Raw genomic sequence first — 13,085 nt, 5'->3', positions numbered from 1 at the left:
TGGCCAATCAGAGGGCCTCTGTTCTGACCAGTCATGTCAGTGTCTTGCAGACCAATCAAGGTGTGAGGATTTGGAGTCCTCCTTTGCATGAGGATAGACCAATCAGAGGCCAGGGGCGGGGACCTCTCTCCATATAAGCCTGTTCCCCTCGACCTTGGGGAGAAGAGTTTTGTGGAAGAGTTCCTTGCTGAAGTTCAGCTGAAGCACTAAAGATGTCTCTCCACAACAGAGGGGAGGAGACCTGCACAGTGCGAAGCAGATTGGCACAGGGTAGAGCAGACCATGGAGGAGCAGAGCTGTGTTGCTGGAAAGGGGCCAGCTCCAGGGCTGCCTTGCAGTTGTGCTGTTTTCACAGGTGTACTGTGTCACAACTGAGCTGTTTTACATGAAGTTTCCTTCTTCACCACACCCCAAAACGGGGATTCCATTTGGTATTGAATTAGTACCAACAACCATCAGTTGATATACCTAATATTGATTTTTGATTTTAAAAAGGTTATAGCTTTCGTATGTACATATTTTAAATACCACTGAACAAAAATGTTTTGTACACAATGTTGGTTACATTTTTAAGCACTTCCATTAAATGATAAATTCCTTGGCGTAGGAACTGTGTCTTCCCTACATTTCTGTCATTTATACTTCCAGGTATTTGTTTTACATATAAGTCACTGACCTGAAATAGATATGCTTGTAAGCTATTTCCTAAGTTCAAAAGTTATTCTTTTCACATTTATTATACAAACATCACTGTGCAAAACAATACATAAATATGGGTGCACATATACATATATATTAAAAGTTTGTATATGCATGGTTTGCCATGGATTTGGATATGCTATGAAGGAAGTGATCTAGTCTGGAAAGTAACCACATTTAGCAATAAGTCTGCTATAACTCAATAATTCTTAGGTAGGTCTCAATCTTGTCCTTCAGTATTGTTATTATAGTAGGTGCTCCTACTGTGCTTGCTTGCATATTGTTTTTCTTATTTTTGAAGGGGATGATAATGATGACTCTGTGTGTAGTAGTGGGGCCAAAGGCTGGAAGCAGAAATGATAGTCATAAAATGACAAAAAACTAGAGCTAGAAGAGAGCCTAGAAAACTAGTGAGATCAGCTACTTCATTCCACAAATGGGGAAACTGAGGTTCAGGTTCACATTTTTACCTTTGTACCTCACCATGATCAATTTTGGGGAGCCTGATGTAAAAGAGGAGACCTCACAGGTTACAGGAAGCACAGAGTTTATTGACTGTTTTTCCTTAGTGAGTGTCTTCCAAACTGCACTGTTCTGCAACTCACGAATTGGATCCCAGTCAGAGCTTAGTAAGTCCACCCTTATTTATACCACAAATGACATCATCCACTCATCTTGGAAGCCATAATGCTCACCCCCATGGGTTCTCAGCCATTGCCAAGAAGTCCCCGGATTTCACTGACCTCTGTGTACTAGAGCCTTGACCTGTAAGGCTCCCTGGTGCCAGAATGTCTGCAGCTGGAGGATCAAAGACACTCAGGGGAAAAATCCACTCTTAACTGAGATGAAGATGGGGTGGGTATTAGGAAAACCAGCTATATGCCCCAGAACTCCTGTCCATCTGGAAATGCCTGAACTGTATCCCAAATATAAACATCTAGCCCTATGATTTAAACACAACACAAGCCAGAGGCAGAGTCTCCTGCCTGCCAGCAGGCCAGGCCACATTCTACCTGCCCTCCAGAAGTACTTGATATGCCTGGCACATAGTAAATACTTAATAAATAATCTGTGAAATAAATGAATAAATGAGGTGACATGTAACAAAAGATACAAATACAGCAAAATTGTTAAGAACAAAAAGTCAAGTGAGAAATTAAAAAATTTTAAACAGGGGGTTAGCAATTTAAACATAAATCTTAAAATTGATGTCTAGATTCTGTTTCCAGCTTCCTGGCAAGCAAGGCAAAAAGGGCAATGCAGTTGGCTTCACCTAGTTCTCACTGTGGAACAGAACACAGAATTCCAGGGTATCATATAGTTTCCTATTTCTGAGAGAAATGAGTTGTGTGAAAGATCTTTCAACTACACCCAAGTGTTGTTTATATCTTGAGGACATGTGAAGGTTCTTTCTTGGTTTGCAGCCAAAGTGATTGTTCACAACAGATTGGTAATACCTCTCCCAAGTGGTGGTTGTTCATAGTTTCTACTTAAAGAGAATCACTCCATTTTTGTTACCACCTCTGTCTGCCTGTAATTGTTGTTTCTGCACAATCTTTGGCCAGGACCCACCATTTGAAGCTGAGCCTCAGAGCATTCTTAAAATATTTTCTAAGTTCTCTCTATTACAAATGTCCTTCCTCCACTAGTCTTATAAAGTTAGATACTAGGGTATTTTCGCTGTCTGCTATACTTAGCATGGTTTATAATCCTTGGCCACATTATCTCAGGCACCCCCTTAAGAATCCCTTAACAAATAAAGTAACCTGAGTAGAATAAAATCCTTGGTGATTGATTAATCCGAAGTTCACAGTTCACTTACAGCTCTTTGCTCTGACTCCCTCTTGCCTAGTCTGCCCATTTCATTTAGATGTTTCCTCCTATTTAGAGCCAAGCTCCATATTTTTCTTCCTGTTGTTTGCTATGTCTATAATACCATCCATCGTTTTATCTGCAGCCCTAATTCAAATTTGAGCTTATCTGCCTCATGCTATTTGCCAAACAAAGCATGTGAGAGTTTGTGTATTTTAAATTCACTTTTCACACTGGCACTTTTCACACTAGCATGTATTTCTTTAAAAAAAAAAATATTTTTAGAGAGAGGGAAAGGGAAGGAGAAATAGAGGGACAGAAACATTGATGGGTTGCCTCTCGCATGCTCCGCAACCCAGGCATGTGCCCTGACCAGGAACTGAACCAGAAACCTTTCACTTTGCAGACCAACACCTAACCAACTGAGACACACTGGTCAGGGCCTGGTATGTATTTCTTTTAGTCCCAGATTTTAGAATCCATGAGACCTTATAATTAATTTTGGTTCCTTTGTTTCACACATAAGAAAACTAAAACCCAAAAAGGAAAATTATTTACAGTCCTTAGCCTAGTAAGTATTGAACCCATTCAAACTTTTTCATGGTGTTTATCTCTGTATCATCCATTTTGTGAACGTTATACCTTGTATCCTGGAGGGCATTCTGCATATTTTTAACTGAAATAAATTCATGAGCTAAGTAAAATAATATCCCATCATTTATTTTATATTCTATTTCAACCAAGAAAGAATTAATGAATTAATAATTTAGGGCCAGTTAAAGTAAAAATAAAATACATAAAGCCTTTCAGTCATGTTATTTTATGGCAGAATTGATAACATGAGTTTTTTAACTGTTCTGTCTCAGCTTCATTATAGCATATCAATTATAAACATCTTTTTAAAAAATCTATTTCTGATAATTCTTTCTAAAAATATATCTGTTTTAATACAATGAATTTTAAAAATCATCATAATACAAAGAATCTATCCACATAGGTAACTTCCCTCTTCTAGAATGCCCAATAGACAATGAGGGTCTTGTAATATATAAGATATGGATTTGTAGAATAGAAAAACAGTTCAGCCTTTCTTTGCAGAAGCTTCTACAAGCAAGAGATGTGAGAAGTGTTCAGAACAAAGAAGGGGTCACCCCTAAAAAAATACAGGAAACTTTGATCTTTTCCCTTGCCTAGAGCAAAGTGGAAGGATAGAGTCTTAAACAAGTCTGATCTGTATATTTAAGTTAAATGACACTTTGAACATGTACGGACAAGTGGAAGGGTTACTTAAATGGTAAAAAAATACAGGCTGCAGATCTTGTGACCATACAAATATACCAAATGTAAAATTTTTTTAAAAAGTAGGTTTTGTATAGGAAATAATGAGTTCTTAAAAGGGAGTGATGAGGTACTATAAGAATGCAGAGTAATAAAACCCCCATAATTTTGGACCGTTTATATTTTTGCTCAATATGTTATGTTCTATAGTTCTTTCTAGACTTGTTATGCTTCCTAGACTTGTAATCACTGACACTTTGGACAGACCTGGGAGACGCTGATTCATTTATGAAGACTCACACATTTGAGAGAACACCACAGGACAGTGAAGGAAAGATGTGACAACTATGCCTGTGTTTTGACTCATTCCGGAAAATGTTAAGCCTTTCAGATATTTGCTTTTTTTCTTTTTCTTTTTCTTTTTTTTTTTTTGAGAAATACCATATTTGCCTCTGCAAGGTCCATCTAGTTACTGTGCATCGATTTGTGGAAACACTCCTGATTTGTGAGCACTCTGTAAACAGTGCCCGGGGACATCCTTGACACCCACCCACTCAGCTCCCAAACAGAGTTTACATCTCTTTGGCAAGCCTAGCACAATATTTAGAAACATTGCTTCTAGTGGATCAATCCATCATGTATACTAGGATTTTACTTTCTGAAGTCTTACTGTTTGACGTGTTTTTTTTTTTTTCTTTTCTTTTTTTTTTTTGCAGTAGAGACGTTTCTCTCCTGCTCATTCTCCTGCACTGATGGAAAAGCAACTTAGAATTAATTTTGCTTAGAAATGGACAGAAGAAGTATAGGTAGCTGTGCTCTTCGATCACATCTGCAGTCATAGTCATTGCTTGGCGGATTCCACTAATGCCCAGGAGAAGCCAAGTAGGGAGACCAGAAGAAGAAAGCTCTAAGGCTGGACTCCTCATTCCGTTGTTTATGAGGTTGTTCTCCAGTCTCTAATGGTAACTCAAGGGAATAAATCTTTAGTCCCATGCAGTGCTCAGCTGGCACCCAGCCACTGGGACCCGTGTACAAGGCAGAAACCCAGTTATCGGAACAGAGACACAATGCCACACATGAAGAAACAAGGATTGTTTGATGTAGAATCCCAGTGTATTGGCCCAAACTTTTAAATGTTTCTTCCAGTCTCTACATTGGTCTGGAGCAGATCTATCTGCAGGTGGAGCAGAGCACCAAATCACCTTACCAGGCTGAAACCTAGCCCCGAGCCCCTACTCACCAAGCCGTGCACCTCACACAGCCTGTGTGACTCCTTGGCAACACCTGTTTGTAAAATCCCCTCAAAGGCTGTCTGTGTGCTAGGCTGACCCTACCAGGAGGCTATTAGACAGGTCCTCACATTTACACTTCTGGAGATACTTCCAAAAGATATTATTTCTACAGCTATAGAGACACCCAGGATTGAAAGCAGAAGACTAGTTCATCATTTAACTGAGACGGTGTGCCATTACAAGACCACCTGTCTCTGGTCATGAGACCTCTCTGTGAATCCGAGAAAGGCAGCCCTGTACCAGCAAGCAGGGTTTGCTGAGGAAGAGTGAGCCAGATTTTAATCCCTGCTCTTTCTTCCCCTTGGCTGACCTGCACAATCATTCCTGGTGGTTCTACATACATGCCACTTTTAAAAATAAATCCGAAAACTATTTTGTAAGCGGAAAAATGATATATTTTTGTCTTAAAGTATTAGTTGCTGTAACAAAGAAAAATTCTATAATTTTTGTAACTAAGTTTAAGTATATCTTCATTTTAACTAGATCAGGATGGTCATAAAGTGGCCTGAGTCTTTCTCTCTGACCTTTGGGAAGCCCCAGCCAAGGAACAGCAGGGAGGGAGAAAGGGGCTGGAGTGAGGCAGTCCTGACACCTTCTTCTGCAAACACTGCACTAACCGAGGCTGCCTGTCCGCTCTAATCATTTTTCCTACAGGAAATGTCATTGCTTCATTGCATTGCAAGAAAATGATGTCATAATGTGGGGCCCTGCTCCATTTCCTGACTTTTAACCTGAGTCTTGTAACCTTTTTCAGCTGTACTGCACCCACAGAAAATGAAACACATTGAACTGTAAAGGCCAGCATGTCTCATAAAGGCCTTTGAGGCCCCTGGATGGGGTTAACTTCTGCGTAAATATTAACAATTAAAATACAGTTTTGTTTGGGTGTCACATCCTGGATATGGCATAGACCCAGTACCTAGGAAAGTAAAGGGGAAGGAAATAGTATTCAGGATGTATCTGTAATTTCTTGGCAGGAACCCTTCCTTTTCATATATTGGGTTTAATTAGTAGGACAATGTTCAATTTAATTAGGATGCCTTGCTTAGTTTTTTTCTGTGGTGGTGGTTTTTGTTGTTAAACTCTCTGTGAAAATAAATATGGTCCCAAGCTGATATTTTAAATCTTAAATATTGCGTTTATATTTCTGCATCTTAGGATTGGTTACAGCCTCAGCCTAAATGACATTATTAAGCTATTTCCTGGAATGTCAAGGGTTGAAATTGCCCTGTCAAGAACCACTCTGTTCTTTCAGGGATCTCAAAGAACAAGGGCTCAGATTGCATTCTTGCTCTGTTATTATAAGTTTTTCCCTGGCAGGAAACCACTGGGTCTCAGATAATTTGCATATAGCCAATGAGAGTGATCTACTGTTCTATGGAGGTTTTCAAGATTGCATGACAACACCATGGAAGAATCTCATATGGGGAAAGAGGATTTTTTTCTTCCTTTTCCCTAAGCCCCATTTTAAATAGTTTCCTTCCCGCAAGCTGATGTGTCCACATCCAAAGAGTTATAAGTAACCCAGCCCATTTTCCTGCCTTGGACTCTGTCAATAGCCCAGGAATATTAACAGCCACACAAAACTGGAAACAGGCTGTTTAAAGTAAAGGTGCCTAATTCCATCTGTTCTGTAAAGCAGACTTTTGGGCATGGGATGGTGAACGTTAACCATGTAGTTCTCCTTAGGCAAGGGCATAGCAAAATGTCTGCTCATTTCTTTGTGAATGCAAAGGCAAGAAACAGCCCCCTATGTTTCTTGGTATCTCTGACTGTCCTTCTGAGCAGGTTATACATAGGATTCTTGTTAACCTATAGCACCTGGTATTGGGCTACTTCACTTAGTATCCATTTGAGATTCTCAGAATTTTGCACATTTGCCTCTTTGCTAAAGTTCTGGGAAACAACTTCATGGGCCCTACAGTTGGTGCCATAGCAGTTGAAACTATAACTCTTAATATAATGCGCTATAGTCACCTTCAATTCTTTTAGAACAGAGTAGAATATAAATAAGAAAGCAAAATGTAAATAAATAAATAGCCAGGATGCCTGATATTTGGTGGAAATGCTCAAATAATATGAAAATTAATTCACAGAGTCAATTTGAAGTCTCTACTTGTGTAATCACCAGGCCCAGGACTAAATATCATATTGCTGCATTAAGCAACAGATAAATGTGTTGACTGAAGAGCTGAGGCCTGGGAGGCCCCTGTACGACTTTCAGACACCAAGAGTTGAACTCTGTATCCTTGAATATGTCATTTAGCTTCTCTGAGTATCATGTTTTCCACGATATGCCTAAAGTGTTATGTCTAAAATTTTTATTCTGTACTTGTCCACTCTCAAAGGCATCTAATAAAGACTAAGCAATGTAGGGGGCAGTGGGACAACTATAATAGAAAAACAATAAATAAATCAAAAATTAAAAAAAAAAAGACTAATGCTCAAAGGCGTCTAATAAGTGTGTCGAATGAATCCATAACACTAGACACTATTTTTGAGTGCAGCTATGTTAGATTTTTCTGTTCTGTGCTTTACCTATATCATATCACTGAATTCTCTCAGCAAGGCTGGGAATTAGCTACCTCCATCATCTTCATTTGACCAGGGAAGAAGTGAAGCTATTGCTTAAAATGACAGAGGACCAGGATCTGAATCCAGGGGTTTCTTCTTTCAAAGCCCCACCCACTTTCTGCTCCACTGCACCAGTGCTTCTCAAACTTTAGTGGGCGTCAGAGTCACCTGGAGAGGGCTTTCTAAAACAGACTCTTGGGATCCAACCCCAGAGATTCCAGATCGTATAAGTTCTCTGATGACACTCATGCTACTGGTCTGGGGATCACATATGAGAACCACTCCACTGTGCTCTTAGGAGCTAGAGATGGGAGCAAGATGTAAAGAAGATGAGAAGCAGATCTCTTGCCAAATTAAGAAACACCTCTTACATTTACAGCCATTCAACTGCTGGATAGGGTTGCTTTTCCTGGAAATGGTTGAGCTGTTAAGAACATATAGATCTTGGGGCATTTGATGAGAAGTTGGCTTAAAAGGCCTCTAAGATCCCTTCCAACTATTAAATGTTGTCATGAGGGCCAAATACAAGCTACAGGAGGGACCAGGAGGGAGGGGACCCTTCTTATTATGGCCACTAGTCAATGTTTCAATTATGTTTGAAGATCTCAAGTCACTTTGGTAATAGTGATGAAGAAATATTAATAAAGATGATTCCTTAATTTAAGTATCATGGAATTATAGTTTAATGAAACATCACACAGGAACAAGAGAAATTCAAAGAAAACGTTTATTCATTGCAAATTCATATTTCAGGTTTTAAAATTTCTATGCCAACAATGATGAAATTCCAATATTTAAATCACAGCATGTAAACCAGAAAAAAAACAAGGTTAACAATAAAAAAGGACTAAAACGTATAATTATTTCATTTTTTTATTTTGTAAGAACATAGAAGAAAAATGTTTAAAGATCAAAATTATTTGGCAAATATTTTAAAATAATAGCCACAAATACAACAAACTTAAGAGGAACATCACTTCAAATTTATTGTTCATTCTTTTGACCTTAGGAAGAAAGGCAAAAATAAAGTTGTGTTTATTTCCACAATTTATCAAAGAGAATAGAGCGTCACTTCTGACATTTAATTTAGCCTTTTTTATGTCACAGAAACCCAATGAAGGATGACTCAAGTAACAGCATTATGTCACCACTTAAGAATTTAAGAGGAATCACCAGAGAGAACAAAATTGGTGATACTGGTAAAAGGGGATGGCAGAAAGATATAAAAAAGAAACATGTGTGTAATAAAATATCTGGCATAAGCATAAAACAGGACAAACTTACTTTTTTGGGCAGGGGCTGTCTAAGGAAGTGGGAAATCTCTCTGTTGAATAACTCCTTTGGTCAACTGCTATTTGTTTTGTCTGGTTTGAATTGGTTTGAGACTTTTCAAAAATTCACAGAAAGAGTAAAGGTCACTTTCTGAAATTTTTGAATGGCAGCTAAGAATTTAAATTTGCTTAGAAAGAATAGGAAGATAGCAGCTATGGCGAAGAAGATATAAAAATTACATCTAGTATTGAAATCTCCTCTTGATTTCAACACTCTCAGCCCCACCTTTCCTGCTTACCTTAGACAGTCTGTCCTCAAGGAACTCACCTTTGTGGAGAGGAGCTGAATACCTGTGGATGTCACATGAAGAAGATTGGCTTTAACCTGAGTGTGAAGGGAAGCCACAGAATGATGTAGAGCAGGGGAGTAATAAGAGCAGAACTGAACTGTGGAGAGCTTATTTTAGAGCCCAGGTAGAGCATACTTCTTAAGAAAGACAAGACTGCAAGAAAAGAAGCAAAGAAGTCTGAATGAGAATAGTTGGAGGGCTAAACCAGGACCCCCGTGATTATTTAGAGAAAGGAAGACACAATGGAGAAATATTTAAGAGGTGCAGTTTTCAGGATATGGTGATTGATTCAGGTGTGAGGAGTCAAGGGTGACTCCTGAGTGTCCGGAGTGTCCCGAGTGCTGGCAACTGAGCTGGAGGTACAGGAAGAAGGGCAGGTGATGGGGACAAGGAGACGATCAGCTCCATTACAAACCTCTTGAGTTTGATGTGTCTGAGGACACCCAGGAAGAGGGTCCAAAAGATAGTCCTTGTCCTAAATGCTAACTGTCACTAAGTCCCACCGGTTCTGCCTCTGAAATATCTCTCCCATGTATTACCACTTCATGCTCACCATCACTCCCTAATTCACATCTTGTTCCTCATCCAGGCTCTTGGTCCTCCTGGCTCAAGTCTTATTTTTCCTCAGTCCCTGTAAGTCAGTGGAGGACCTAATTGTGTTTTGCTCATCTTTCTGTCGTTATCTTTTAGCCTTTGGCATAATATTTGACACTTATTATATGCTCAATAAATGTAGAGGAGCAAGTGTAAGTAATGAATGTTGTAGTTAGGACTTTGGGTTCATACTCCTTGACACATGACACGAGGAAAGTCATATACAGCAGTAATGAACAGAAAATGTTCCTCTTATCAAATAGGTACCAATTACCACCCAGCACCTAGTAATTCATTGTTTTAGCTAGTAGCTTTCCTTTTTATGGAGGTTAGTTATGTGATATAAGAGAAGACCAACATTTTAAAACAATCTTTTTGCAAATAAACTGAAGTTATAAGTTTCTTACTTATTTAATAGTATAATGGTAAGTTGTTGCTTTTTTTAAAAGACAGCCAATAAAATAATTCTGTTTGATTTGATATGACAAATTGAATATTGAGCAAATAAAGGTTTTTTTTTAAAGTGGTTAAAGTGATCTGTGAATCTGTGACAACTCTCATATTGTCTCTCATGAATAATATTGCTGGTGCATATGACTTCTTGAGCTAGCATAGTAAATCTATGTGATAACCCCGAGCAACACATTGGTGTGGCATCGGACAGGGGAAGAGCCAGCCATTGCTGCTCACATCTTTCCCTTCGGAATGTTAATCTTCTCCAATGGAATAAAGTTGTTTTTTAAAATCACAGACTGAGACCAGTCTGGTAAGGTCTTAAGAGGCTGGCTAGCTAAGCCGTGTGGTCTTAGAGATGGGGAAGTTCACCTCTGCTGATGTGAGAAGGGGTGAACTGCTGCCTTGTTCACAGTCCCTGCTGGTTCCCAGGGTCAGTCTGGGAGGGGAAGTGTCATTGTGTCATTCCTCATCTCACACAACCCGCATTGTTTTTCACCCTAATTACTTCCTGTGTTTCTCTCCCTTCTTTCCTATGGGGAGTGAACTCAGGCATCCAATAATAGCCATCAAGTGTTCTACTCTTTTATTAATAAAATTTAAAGTCTCCAACCAACATTGTTACATTTCTAAATGGTTTTGTGCTTACATATTAACACCACTATAATTCTTCTGAAATATTCACTAGGATAAGTCAGGTTTTTTGTTGTTGTTGAAACCTGAATTTATATGATTGTAAAAAACGAAGGCTTCTGATTTCTACTCAGATTTCAGCCTTTTTAGAAAACAAAATTTTCTTCTATGTTTTAAATACGTTTTTATCTGTTTTAAATATAACACAACTTTTTATTTAAAATATATTAATAATATTGTAATAACATTTTACATTAAGAGTAAGGAGCAAGGAAAAAGACCCAGTAGAATATTTTATATTAAAAGACTAAATTAATTTCATGTCAAAAGGAAAATATGTTGACAATAATTTATAAAGTAAAAATTGACAAAGAGCTGTTCTCAGGTTACTAACCCTTTCCCATCTATGGCTTTGTCTTTGAAAAAAATATATCAGGCCTATTTTAATACATTACTTTAGTCTCATTCCCTCTCTTAGTAACTTGTTGTCACCCTTGGCATGGTTTCACTGATTAAATAAAATTAAAATATCCTGAAAAAATACTTTGATTTCTAAAATGAAGGTTTTTTGTTTGTTGTTTGCTTTTTGTCTGTGAGAAACATAAGAAAGATGATCCAGGCAAAGCAAGGCTATGCAAGGTCACTCAAAATAGGTAGCAATGAAGATACACCACCTAAGAGGTGTGACCCAGCTGCAAGAAGCCTGGGCTCCAGACTCCGGGAGACCTGGGAGACAGTCTTGGCTCTACATGGGCACCTCAACATCCTCATCTGTAAAATGGGTATAATGAGCTTTGAAGTTTTGTGGGAAATACAGGAGGCAAAGCACCTGAAAAATAGTAACTGCCCAATAAATAGCACCTACAATTATTCTTCTGTCACCCAGTTTTATGTCACTGCTATTATTATTCCAGAGAAAATAATGAAGTCACAAGAATAGTAATGCCCTGAATTTTGATTACCTTTCTAGATTCTGATTTTTCCACTGACCAGTTTGAAGAAACCACATAATGAAATTTATGAGGGAGAACAATGGATTCTTACTGCTCTTTGGTCCTGCTTGAGTTTTACTTGAGTGTCACCCAAGGAAATTAAGTTGCCAGAAGCACCAGAAAGATCTGCTGTGGCCCAAGATGAGGCCTCAGATCTGGAGGATGAGATTCACAGGTAAACTTATTTAAAAACATATTCATATTGCTAATGATGCAGCATAAGGACCACAGACAGACCTGGAGCTGGTATACTGCTGCTTGCTAATTTGTCTTCACTTTTGAAGAAGAGGGCTCTCTGCTGATCAGCATTGTGTCCCCATATGTTTTTGAACCGCATTTAAAAGGTCTACCTACATCTCCCATGGGAAGCAATTATTTCTCAATTCATTGAAAAAAATAAAACCACTATCTCCCATGATAAGGACTACAATGTTTTCTTTCCCCCTTTCATTAAGAAAAAAAAAGCAAAAAACCCAAACACAACAATGAATAATGAAAGGAAAACAAACAAAGCCATTCCAGTCCATGGAGGAGGGGCAGGGTGGCTGCAGGGGACAGCTGCAGTGCGTCTGGCGTCCCGATTCTTGCCTTTCCCATCACTTTATTACTTACTGAACCAGGAATGTAGACAATTCTGGCTATGGTTGTTTTGGGTTTTCATTTCTCAACTTCAATTCTGTGTTGTGCTCATTTGCTTCCTGCACTGTGTCCTAAGCCGACAGGGTCACTTTAGCCCTGTGCATGGAGCCACACCAGCAGGGAGTTCTTACTCCTTTCCCAGCCCCACCCCTTCCCATGAGGCCCTTGAAGTTTGGAAGAGCTCTCTGTCTTCGTAAGCTTGGGCTGCTGTAACAGACCATAAACAGGTGGCTTAAACAACAAATATTTATTTCTCACAGTTCTGGAGGGTGGAAGTCCAAGAGCAAGGTGCCACCAGATTTGGTGTCTGGCAAGAGCCCTCCTTCTAGTTTGAAGATGACTGCTTTTGTGCTGATTTCTTATATGGCAAACAGAGAGACATCTCTGGTCTTTTTATCTTTTTATGAGGCCACTAGTCTCACCATGTGTTCTCTACCCTCAGTGCCTCCTCTAAACCTCATTACCTCCCAAAGGCCCCACCTCCTAATACCATCACAG

The sequence above is a fragment of the Furipterus horrens genome, unplaced genomic scaffold, assembly GCF_987537825.1.
Source record: "Furipterus horrens unplaced genomic scaffold, mFurHor1.1.pri manual_scaffold_1, whole genome shotgun sequence".
Classification (NCBI taxonomy): Eukaryota; Metazoa; Chordata; class Mammalia; order Chiroptera; family Furipteridae; genus Furipterus; species Furipterus horrens.
This window is presented reverse-complemented; position numbering follows the sequence as displayed.